The sequence below is a fragment of the Triticum aestivum genome, chromosome 6B (genome assembly GCF_018294505.1).
Source record: "Triticum aestivum cultivar Chinese Spring chromosome 6B, IWGSC CS RefSeq v2.1, whole genome shotgun sequence".
Taxonomy (NCBI): Eukaryota; Viridiplantae; Streptophyta; class Magnoliopsida; order Poales; family Poaceae; genus Triticum; species Triticum aestivum.
This window is the reverse complement of record NC_057810.1, coordinates 728,667,310-728,678,186: the sequence shown is the minus strand read 5'-3', so window position 1 is coordinate 728,678,186 and position 10,877 is coordinate 728,667,310. Positions and strand designations below refer to the sequence as shown.

The 10,877-nt window shown below is 43.0% G+C and overlaps 1 long non-coding RNA gene across 5 annotated transcripts; it reads left to right on the top strand.

Moving 5' to 3' along the window:
• The first annotated feature begins 3,565 nt into the window (after positions 1-3,565).
• LOC123140135 (uncharacterized) lies at positions 3,566-10,297 on the top strand. 5 transcript variants are annotated; one of them, XR_006469812.1, is made up of 10 exons: positions 3,570-3,829; positions 3,905-4,054; positions 4,147-4,223; positions 5,381-5,494; positions 6,210-6,423; positions 6,512-6,719; positions 7,216-9,027; positions 9,137-9,221; positions 9,359-9,428; positions 10,083-10,297. It is a non-coding gene; the product is annotated as an uncharacterized lncRNA (long non-coding RNA). The 5 variants fall into 5 exon arrangements; XR_006469813.1 differs by having other exon boundaries at positions 3,572-3,829; positions 3,905-3,994; positions 6,357-6,423; XR_006469810.1 differs by having other exon boundaries at positions 3,572-3,829; positions 6,357-6,423.
• The last annotated feature ends 580 nt before the right edge of the window (positions 10,298-10,877 follow it).

Sequence of the window (10,877 nt, the reverse complement as noted above, 5' to 3'; positions counted from 1 at the left end):
CCTTATTTTCTTCTTATATGAAAAGGCAGTGTTCCTGCCGGTTCCTCAAAAAAAACATGTCAACCAAACACCTCTTTGGTTAGAGTTAGTTTAGGGTTAGTTCAAGGTTAGAATCTAACTCTAACCTCTAACCGAGTTAGAGTATCCAAACAGGGCCATTACTACTTCGTGGTCACCACCTCGGCTAGTGAAGGGGTGGCAGTGGTATTTATTCGCCTAAATGACCCTATTTCTACCTTAAGTACTCCTATGGCAATGAAGGGGACAGTGGCGGAGGCAGGGGGGACCAACAGGGGCCCTGGCCCCCCTAACATTCTTGACTTAAGGCTAATATCCATCTTAGTAGTGCTTAATTGATGTATAAAATGACGTATTTTGATAGGCCGGCCCTCCCAGCAAGACATTAGAACACTCAGCCACCCTCATATGATATTCCTGGCTCCGCCACTGGAAGGGGCTGGCATATACAAAAAGGAAGCGACCTATAGAATGACATAGGCAAGTAACAATCTCATAATCTAGAGAGAGAGAGAGAGAGAGAGAGATCATCAATTCAGTGTCCACGTACCCATCTATTATCATGGATGGACCTGCATGAATTATTTGTATCCCTGTAGCTCATTGACTATCAGTGTTGATCATCAGTTCAGTGTTGACCTCCCATAATTTTCTTAGTAAACCACCATATCAGTGTTTTCTCCATCTTTTATAACTAACATGCGTGTTAGTCCAACTCCACAGCGTGTGTGTATCATTAATCGCATCTCCCTAGTCAATTTGCTCTCGCTGCTCATGCAACACGCGAGTGGTTGATGAGTGTTAAACATGTAACATGCGGTGGTGTATAAACCGCATGATAGATTTGTATAGGCTGTTAGTTATGCTGTTGAGATTGAGTCTTGGAGATCAATCCACGCCGCCATGTAAATCCTATCTGTAACAGGCTTCGGCCCTCCCTATATATTAACACGCAATGCATCCCTGCTAGGCATACGCTTAACTTATTCTCTCATGGTATACAGAGCCTACCTTTTCCATCGCATCTAGATGTCGAGCTCCTCCTCGTCCGTCGCCATGGCCGCGCCCTCCATCGCCTCTGTCGGTCACACCATCATGGAGAAACTGACCCGAGAGAACTTCCTGGTGTGGAAGGCACAGGTCCTCCCGCACATCAAGGGGGCGGGGCTGATGGGCTACCTGGACGGCTCGATCAAGGAGCCTCCCTCCGTGATCACCACGAAGAAGGACGTCTCTGGCAAGAAGGAGATCACGACCTCGCCGAATCCCAAGCATGCTGTGTGTGTTACCCAAGACCAGCAGATTCTCACGTTTTTGATCTCATCACTTTCCCGTGAGGTTCTACTGCAGGTCAGCTCCCACACCACCGCTGCTTCGATCTGGAACGCCCTGCTGCAGAGTTTCTCCTCGCAGTCAAGGGCGAGGGTCATCCAGCTCCGTTCCGCCATCGAGATACAAAAATGACAAATTTTTGTACATAACATAAGTTTCAAATCAAAATTCGAAACATTGCTCGAGATACAAAAAAGACAAATTTTTGTACATAACATAAGTTGGGCTTTAGTTTTGGCCCATTATCACATTGATGTCAAATTTGTCATTTTTGTATCTCGAGCAATGTTTCAAATTTTGATTTGAAATTTTGTGACAAGAGACATCGATGTTCCGTCGATGTGCTGCATTTTTTTCAGAATTTTTTGAGCATTTTAAAAAATGTTTTTCGCATCGGAGCACCGGGAGCACCCTAGGCCTGGGAGCACTAGATACTTTCCCCTATGTACCCACCCATCATTGCAACAGTATCATGGTGGGTATGCATGAATTATTTGCCACCATGTAGCTCATTGACTACTTCCATCCCTTGGTCAGTGTCATTGTTGTCTCGATTGACCAGCACACTCTCAATGCTTGCCTTTTAACATGAGTTCATAGGTAAAATGGTGACATGACACATCAATTCTGGAAGAAAGAGAGGGGAACCATAAGTTAGTGGAGATATTTTTTCGAAAAGAAGGTTAACCCCCGGCCTCTGCATCCAGCGATGCACACAACCATATATAATAGGTTAGTTGAGAAACGTCTCTTAGCGCAACTCTTTACATGACATAAGTAATGCTCTAATCTATGTGACTTCTCTCCCTATGTTTCTCTCCTTTATTTTGTTTCGTTGTTGTGATTGTTGCGTCTGGGTAAGTCCTTGGTTGCCAAGGCATGTTTACACGTGATAGATATATAAACAATACAAGCTGATCGCCTAAGATGTGTTGTTTCCCCAAAGCCCTTTTTCCTTTTTTTGGAAAAGGGGCACAGCCCCGGCCTCTGCATCAGAAAGATGCATACGGCCACATTTATTAAAAGCAAATAGGTCCAACAAAGGTCTGTAACTAGTCTTCAAAGGGCTCACAAAGAGCATCAAAATAGAAGCCACATCCGGCATGCAACATAAAGATAGGAAAATTAATTGCCTATCCTATTACATGACCGCCATCCAAATCGGCTGAATATAGCCCGAGCTACCATCTCCCATCGGGCAGATCCAGTAACCAAATGCTCCTTGTCCTCCGTCTGAGTGAGTAGCGACCACAAACGGATCAACGTAGTAGCCCGGAAGATGACCTGCAATAAATGCGTAGTTGTTGTTCTGTTAAAAACCAAATCATTCCTGCAGTTCCAGACTTGAGATGCACTTACATGATTTGTAAACAAACAAATTAAATATAACATCATTTAGATACAACACTTATGAAACGATGCATTGGGAACCATATATGATACAACACTTAATAAACCAATTAAATGCACACCATTTAGATAACACTTAAAAAACTATGCATTGAGATAGTTATCTCTAAGAATCTACTAGTACCAACGAGTTAAGAGTCGGTGGATTAATTGTGAGATTGTGAGTGCCCTCGTAATTATGAAAAGATCATGTCTTGCGAACTGACCGTAGCTCAGATTGTTAGGTTTCTTATGCTAGAACCAGCCCACCAGGGTCAAAATGTTGGCCATCTTCAGTATCTCGGATGTACTCATTGGGATCCAGAAAGAGAAGGATGGATGTACAAGCCTCCTCAGAGCTCAGTGATTCTGGGCCGTTGGATCGGTTCCCTTGATGCGTTTTCGTCCGTTGGATCGAGAGGTGGGAGGATCTGGGCCGTCGGATCTGGAACAAACACTGCTGGAATGAATAGTAATGGCAACATATTGTAAATACCATGCCCCCACCAGGGCATTTTGGTAATTTCGCGTGGTGGGGGTATAAAAGGGCCGGCTCCCCTGGTGAACCCTAGCCGCTCGCCCCGCCCTGCCGTCTCGCCCGTCCCGCCGCCCGCCGTCTCGCCCGGCCCACCGCCCCGCCCCGCCCCACCCGTCCCGCTCGCCGTGGCCGTGGCCGATGACCACGGCCCCGCCGTCTCGCCGTCCCGCCGCCCCGTCGTCTCGCCCGCCCCACCGCCCCGCCCTGCCCCGCCCGTCCCGCTCGCCGTGGCCGTGGCCGATGACCGCGGCCCCGCCGTCCCGCCTCCGCTCGCCCTCTCGCCGCCGCCTCCGCCGCCGCCGCCCCCTCCCCTTCCAACGGAGGAGGAGATCCAGGCGGAGCGCGCCATCTCCATCGCCACGGCCCCCGGCCTTCGTCGAGCCGCTCGTCATCTTCCTCGTCCTCGTCGTCAACGCCGCCGCCGGCGTCTGGCAGGTGGACTCCGGCGGCTCCTCTTCATCTTCTTCCTCGTCCCCACGCGCGGCTCCACTTCCCGCTGGCCATGGGGTGCAGCCTTAAGGGGCACATCGGGCTGGGCATCCTCTGTTTCTGGTGAGTTCATTCCCCTCCTCCTCCTCTCTGATCTGCTCCATCTCTCACCCTCTCCTCTTCTTCCTTCTCTCTCAGAGTGCACGGGGCCGTTCGAGGCGCACTTGTGGAATAAGAACACATGCACAGAGCCGCAGAGGAAGTAGAAAGGGAGGCAAGTTTATTTCGGTGAGCAGAGCACCCTCTTTCAGTCTATATTTCGGTGTCCAAGTACAGAGGCTTCGCAAGGTAGAGCTGATCTTGCACTGAACATGTTCGGATTCTTGCAAGAAAAACTTTGCGCGAATGCATGTCGGTGAAATTCAGAGATGTTTTTGCAGGCATCACCACAACGGCAAATGGGAATCTAGGATTGGGCGTGTGTTTGGCAATAAGTATCTCTACCTAGGTACCTATGGTAAGTTAGTGATCCTTTTTTAAGACACAACTTTCTTAAGAACAAGTATTGCCAACCAAAAGTTACCCGTTCGTGTTATTCGATTCGTGGTGGCATACTGATGATGCACTCAAACATTATATTTCTGAGAAAAAACGCTATACTGATGATGCACTCTATAACTTTGCTGGCTTTACAATGGCAAATGGGCATCATCGTGCAATAAAGAGAGGAATGAAAAAAAAAACTGATTCGTGTAAGACTTCCATCAAGTTTGAGAGCAAACATTTTCTCCACTGTTTAAACTAGGTGGCTTCAAAACCATACCCAAATTTTGAATCCCATCTTCTGAAAACTTTTTTTGGTAAAAAAGAGCAACACTAGCATTTAGGAAATATGTAGGAGTATTCCTCACTCAGTTAGCAAGTTTCTTAATCGGGTAAGGCCAAATCCAAAATCTCTCGGGGATAAGATGTATCTCACAAAAAAAGAAGATTAAGATAAGAGACGATATAGTTGTAGTATGATGCAAGTGCTGACGCGTCACTTGGTGCTGCATTTAACACAGGAAGAGCAGAGCACCGGTTCCTCTGAATGCCAAAGCAGATGGATTTGGCAAGAGCAGTAAACGCCTTCCTGTGTTAAATGCAGCACCAAGTGACGCGTCAGCACTTGCATCATACTACAACTATATCGTCTCTTATCTTAATCTTCTTTTTTTTTTGTTTATCTATCGTTATCTTAAACCTTCATTTTAAACGGAATTATCTTAGACCTTGATCTAACTGCACTTGGTTGATTAATCTTTCTGAACCGTAATGATTATTCATCTTTGTTTTATTGTATTGTTAGCCAATTAAAAAGATTTTATTGTAGGTGTATATTTTTCTGTACGGTATATTATTATGCGAGGTATTTCTAAAGCATCTTAATCTTATTTTATAATCATCTAACTAGAGTCTTGGTCCTTCGAGCTTGGTTAACTAAAGCATCTGTTATATCGGATATCAAATTATCTACCCTTGTACTTAAGATGTAATGTATCATACTAGATTTTCACGAGCTTAATTATAGATTATCAGGATTTTGGGGATGTGTACAGTGTAAAATTATAGATCGCTCAGACTCTGTTTATACTCTCCCAAGTTATCTCAAGCATATGTTTTTACTTTGCACAGGTTGATTCTATAACTCCATAGGCTTAAACCAGAGCAGCGGAAGAACAAGTTGTATGTTTGTCGAGGTGCTCTCATATTTATTTGACATGATAAAGCATGGACCTTCTTGCTCAGGTTTCAGATTTCTCAATCCATACTTTCGTGCAAGTATCAATTCTTGACTGGTTGTTCAGTAACCATGCACGTTTTCATTTTCTATCTATATCATCAGTATTGAAGTTCATATGCTAAACCTTATATTATTGGCTTTAGAACATTGCAAATCAGGGTAGGCGGTGCATTTGGGAAATTCATATTCTATTCATAGGCACTTCGTTAATACAGTCAAATGCTTCACGGTTGAATATGCTACTTCATTTTTTAGGTGTCCTAAGGTTTCATAATTCGTTGTATTATCTAAAGCAGCATGTTTTATCATTTTAGTTTGCATTGCGCCAATCACAAACCACAAAAAATACACACGCTCACCCAGTCACCCTTTGTAGGTTGTTAGAGCACACTCTGAATTCTACCAATTTCTTTCCATGGCTTATATGTGACCAAATGCTCCAGATTATATATGAAATACTCCTGTTTACACAAGCTTAACTTTTCCCTGTGATTGGATACATCACATTCTTACATCTAAAATAAGAAAATAGCTACAACACATTGAGGCAAAAGGCAAATGTACATGCTCCTTACACTTATCAGAAACATTTTCCAGGGAGTTCCTTTTTAATGTTTCTCATCTGAAATTGGATTCATAATAATGACATTCTTACATCTCAAATGAAAGGATCCATTCTATAGAAATAAATTGCTTTAATTCACATTCTTACATTTCCAGACTAGAGAGGTTGTATGTGATGAGTGATCGGTTGTTTTCTGGATTAACATGTGAATTTCCAACTTGACCGACATAGTGTTCGAGTAGAGCTAGGGTGGTTTCAGGCCTCTGCTTCTGGTTATTACAAGCTAGGTATTATTGTGGCAGTGATCGGAAACTTATACATGACCCATCACCATCATGTCCATGCCCCAGACTTGGGTGAGCGCTCAAGGTATGGAAATAAATGCCAACTAGAATAGCATGTCTTACAGCAACATTTCTCATGCTTTTGAATGACCACTGTGTTTCTAATTCTACAGGAAGAAATTTGTAGTTCCACTGTTGGATTCCAAGCAGGCAATTCATGATCAGCCTTGCGCAAGCTATGGAGTTTCAAGAAATCGATTGACAGGTGGAGTGACTGCTGGGGTCATAAACGAAGAAACAATCAAGTCACTGGACAGCAAAACAGATTATTTATTCCCAATGTCGTTGCTCTTTCAAAATTGCAGGCCTATTGGTTATGTGGTAAGCAACCACTGGACCCTTTCTACAAGCACATAAATGTTGATGATATACATGACAACGATTGTTACCTATTTATCTTAACTGTGACCTTGCTTTGGCATTTCAGAAACATTGTAGTTGCTTATTTTTATTCTATACTTTTGGGTGATTTTACCACTACCTTGCTTATGTTTGTACAGTACTACTGGATATCTGATGGAGCTTTCATTGTTGTACTGCTTATTCCACCCCTTGCTTTGCTTTCCCCTTTTCTGGCTGGTCTCGATGCACTTTTGAGCCGAGGACCAAAAAGATATCCCGTGCCCCATATTTCTACACTTGTAATACTACTTCTGTCCCCGTCGAGTTCGATATGGATATGCCCCAAAATGTATTTTTGTTTTGCTAAACAGTTTAACACAACTTAGTGATAAAATATGTCTTCTATTTATGTAGTCTTCCTCTCAATCACCAATATGGTCCCAGTTATCCATGTTTATGTACGTGTTGTCTGCAGGTGGTTATGCTGGTTTTATCTTCCGGTTGGTTGTTAGTCCCCTACAAGAGTTTTCACAATATGAAAAGGCTCCAAAAGGTGTCACGGTCAGGAATCTTTTTTCCAGGCATCCGGTGATGATCAGGTAACCAAACCATATCACAGGATGTTTGTTTGTGTGGTCTGCCAAAGTAATGCTCTTCTTTTGTGGTATGTGGAAAGTAATGCTCTCTTTGTTATTCATTTTTGGAGCCGTTAAATATTTTTTTCCTCATAATAGTTTTAGATGTTATGCCTTAGCATATTATATCAACGAGAAGTGAACGTGTCTTAGCTCGTATTTTCTAAATTAGTGTCTTCCGGCGCGCACTGAGTATTGCCTCGGCTACAACCTCCCTCGGTGAGCTCCATCTTCCTCCTGTTCCTCTGCTTTGGCTACTGTATGTGACATCCAGAAATAAGAGAAGAAGGCTCCTACAAGATCTCTCAGAGCTTAGGCACTCTCAGCCGTCGGATCGTTTCCCTTGATGCGTTCTCGTCCGTCCGATCGAGCTCTGGAGAAGCCTGGGCCGTTGGATCTGGGACAAACACTGCTGGAATGAATAGTTTCACTCCGTTTCGTTCCACCGCGCATTATTTTGGTGCCCCGCCGAGGGTATTCTCATCATTTTGCTTTGTCTGTGGCGGTGGCTTTCGTGCTAGGGCGATGATGATTAACTGTGGCTGAAATAAGTGTGCCTTTGAGCAATCGAGGTACCTGTGGGTATCAAGTTGGATCCTCCCTGTTGTCTCTAGAATCCTTTTTAATCCTGTGATACCTATTGATCTGTCCTTGGATGGTCATTCTTGTTGATTGATAACCAGGGCAGCTCCATTGTATAAACAGATTGATCTGGTGATAAGAGATGATGGGGGTAGGTTATATGATCAAGGAAAGGCGAATCTGAGCCCACTATGCAATGAACATCAAACCCTTTTTATTTGTATTTAAAGGCGTTGCTTACTTATGCTCCAGTGTTTATAGCCGTCTTGTGTAAAGATTTATTCTCACTTATAACTTTATTGCATATAAGTTGTTCTTGATCTTTTATTGTTCGTCATTGGTCCTTGATTTAGTCTGGTTAGGAACTCTTCTGTCTCTTATGTAAAGATTTCTTCTCTCTCATACCAATGTTTGTCCATGTAGTAACAGATATATATTTCAAGCATGACATGAATAAACCTGAATGGTCTTTGAGATGAGATGCATGGTTGTACAATATAGGGTACTAAGTTAGAGATCGGCTGTCCCTATGAATGCAAACTATTGTCAGCTATAAACATGTTTGCCTCCTATAGTGTTTGGCCTAATTAGTTATTGGGTTGATTTTGGTAGTTCTACTTTTTTGTTGCCAACAATATGCAAGTTAATGTTCAGGGTGTGCTTTGGCCTTGGGATTCTTTACTGTTTTTATTCTAGATGTGGTGGTCTTATTAGTCAGGGTGTGCTCTGAACAAAGACATGTATAGACTTTAGATTTTAATGCCTATCTCTGTCATACAAAGTAATGCATGGTCCTGTGTTTTATCTCTGGTCGTATGAAAGCACCGAGCTTGATTCTGCCTTATAACCTGATGTCATCTTCAGTCTCATTATGTTTTGCTTTTAACACAATTGGTTGTCTGCACATGCTGTACTTGGGTTCCTACCGACAAATTGTTACATGCTTTGTAAAAATGTTGTGACCGGCACCCTTGCGCCAAGGCACGAACCCCCGTGCCTCGCGCTTCTGGCAGCTCCTGGAGGTCGTCGTGCCCTACTCCAGGGCCTCCATGGCACAACTACTCGGCAAGGTAAACGCACCCACATACTCTCGAACTCCTTTGGACTTTGGAGCCATCACGTTTGACACACCCTAGGCACTCATCAGACTGACTAACCGACCATGCTTTTGGTTTCCAGTTGCCCCTGCAGTTCAGGGGCAAGCAGGTCATAGAGGACATGGCACTGGCTATGTTCAACCGTGCCCTGAAGCTTTCTGGACCAGGTCTGTGGCTCTGTGTGTGTCTTCTCTAACTTCATATCGCTGGATCTATGGATCATTCTGCACACGAGCTTACAGTTTGCACATAATGTCATCTGTGTTTGCTCTAAATTTAATTAATTGGGTGAGAATACTCGCAGGTCTACAAGTCATGGGTGTTGGATTTACTGGGTCACTCGCTAGCTCACACCCAAAACATGGTGACCACAGGTATGCCTCGCGCACTCCCCTTACGCGCACCCCTTACATCGCGCACTCCCCTTTACAGTAGCAATAATTTGATGAATCTCTCTGGATGGATGTTTCCTTGTGCCCGTTCCGTGTTCCTGTCCTACAAAACCACCACAGTCGCATAGCCTATGTAGGATAGTCAAGGAAGAGGAAAATGCATTATAATATAATAAGTAGATAAATAAAATGTAGCAGTACTGATTATCGGTTTGTGTTCTTTTCTCTTCTTGCGATTTTGTTTTTCACTGGATTGAGATGGCATTTTCGTGATGTTGACGTATCCTCGAAAACGGTATGTCAACCAATAGTCGTTGTGCGGATAGTTATATTTTGTTTACGGAGGGAGTATATGTTATGAAAGCATGTTCATGGTAGATCTTGTGGTTTCTTTTCTTTATAGTTTGTCGAACTTAGAAGCTTTTGCCTAAGACAAATTTGAAAAGGGCTTGCATGATGGATCAGGTGTGGTGATATTTTTAAGACATTTAAACGAACAATGTTTCCTCCATATATGAATGACGCAATGACACAATGAATTTTTTCCAGTTAACTGATCATCCTAAGCCTCATCCTGTATTCAATACATTTATGTTCCATTGCTAACCAACGTTCATTTGTGATGTCTTTTCTCAGGATGGAAATGTTCCTTGGCACCATGACGAACATCAACTTAGGAACAACCTTTTTATTTTATTTTCTGTTGCCTAAATGATTACATTATCCTTTTCTAACCTGTTGGTGTTAGAGACATCTTAGCATTCAGGCAGGTTTAGTTCATTGTTTATTAATTCCTATTATGTAAAAAAAATCACTGATCATCGCTTGACAGAAAATGTTTTGATATGCAATCATGTGCATGGGCGAAGAACGTGGATGTTATTTACAGGTTTTGGATCATGGATGATTGTTTTGAATGAAAAAATATCAGATAAAAGAAAGCATGTAATCTTTCTAATCCAACAAAGCCTTGAAACCTTGATGCTTCTAAATTTGTGTGAGCTAAATGATAATTTTTGCAACACCCAAAACTGTATGTTGCCTTATAGTTTCATGACGATGTTGAACTTAACGGTGCTTTGCTCCAATTACATGTGAATGTTTCTTCTTCCTCATGTTTTGTTATATCCTATTTGAATACGTACGCTAAACTTGATTTCCTACTAAATTGAGCATTCACTACTTGGTCATAGCGCTATGACCGGCACCCTCGCGCCAGGGCGCGTTGCCGATCTAGTAGGTGTGAATGGATGCCTTCATAAAGGTAAGTGTATATGTGTGTATATGAGCATCTACGTTTGTACAATGTTAAAAACAATTGTGTCTTGGTCCACCCGTGTTGCGTGTATCACTAATCAACCACATCACACAATTCAATTTGCTTTGCGGTTTGATCATGTAGTAGTACTAACTGGAAAAAAAATGTCGGCC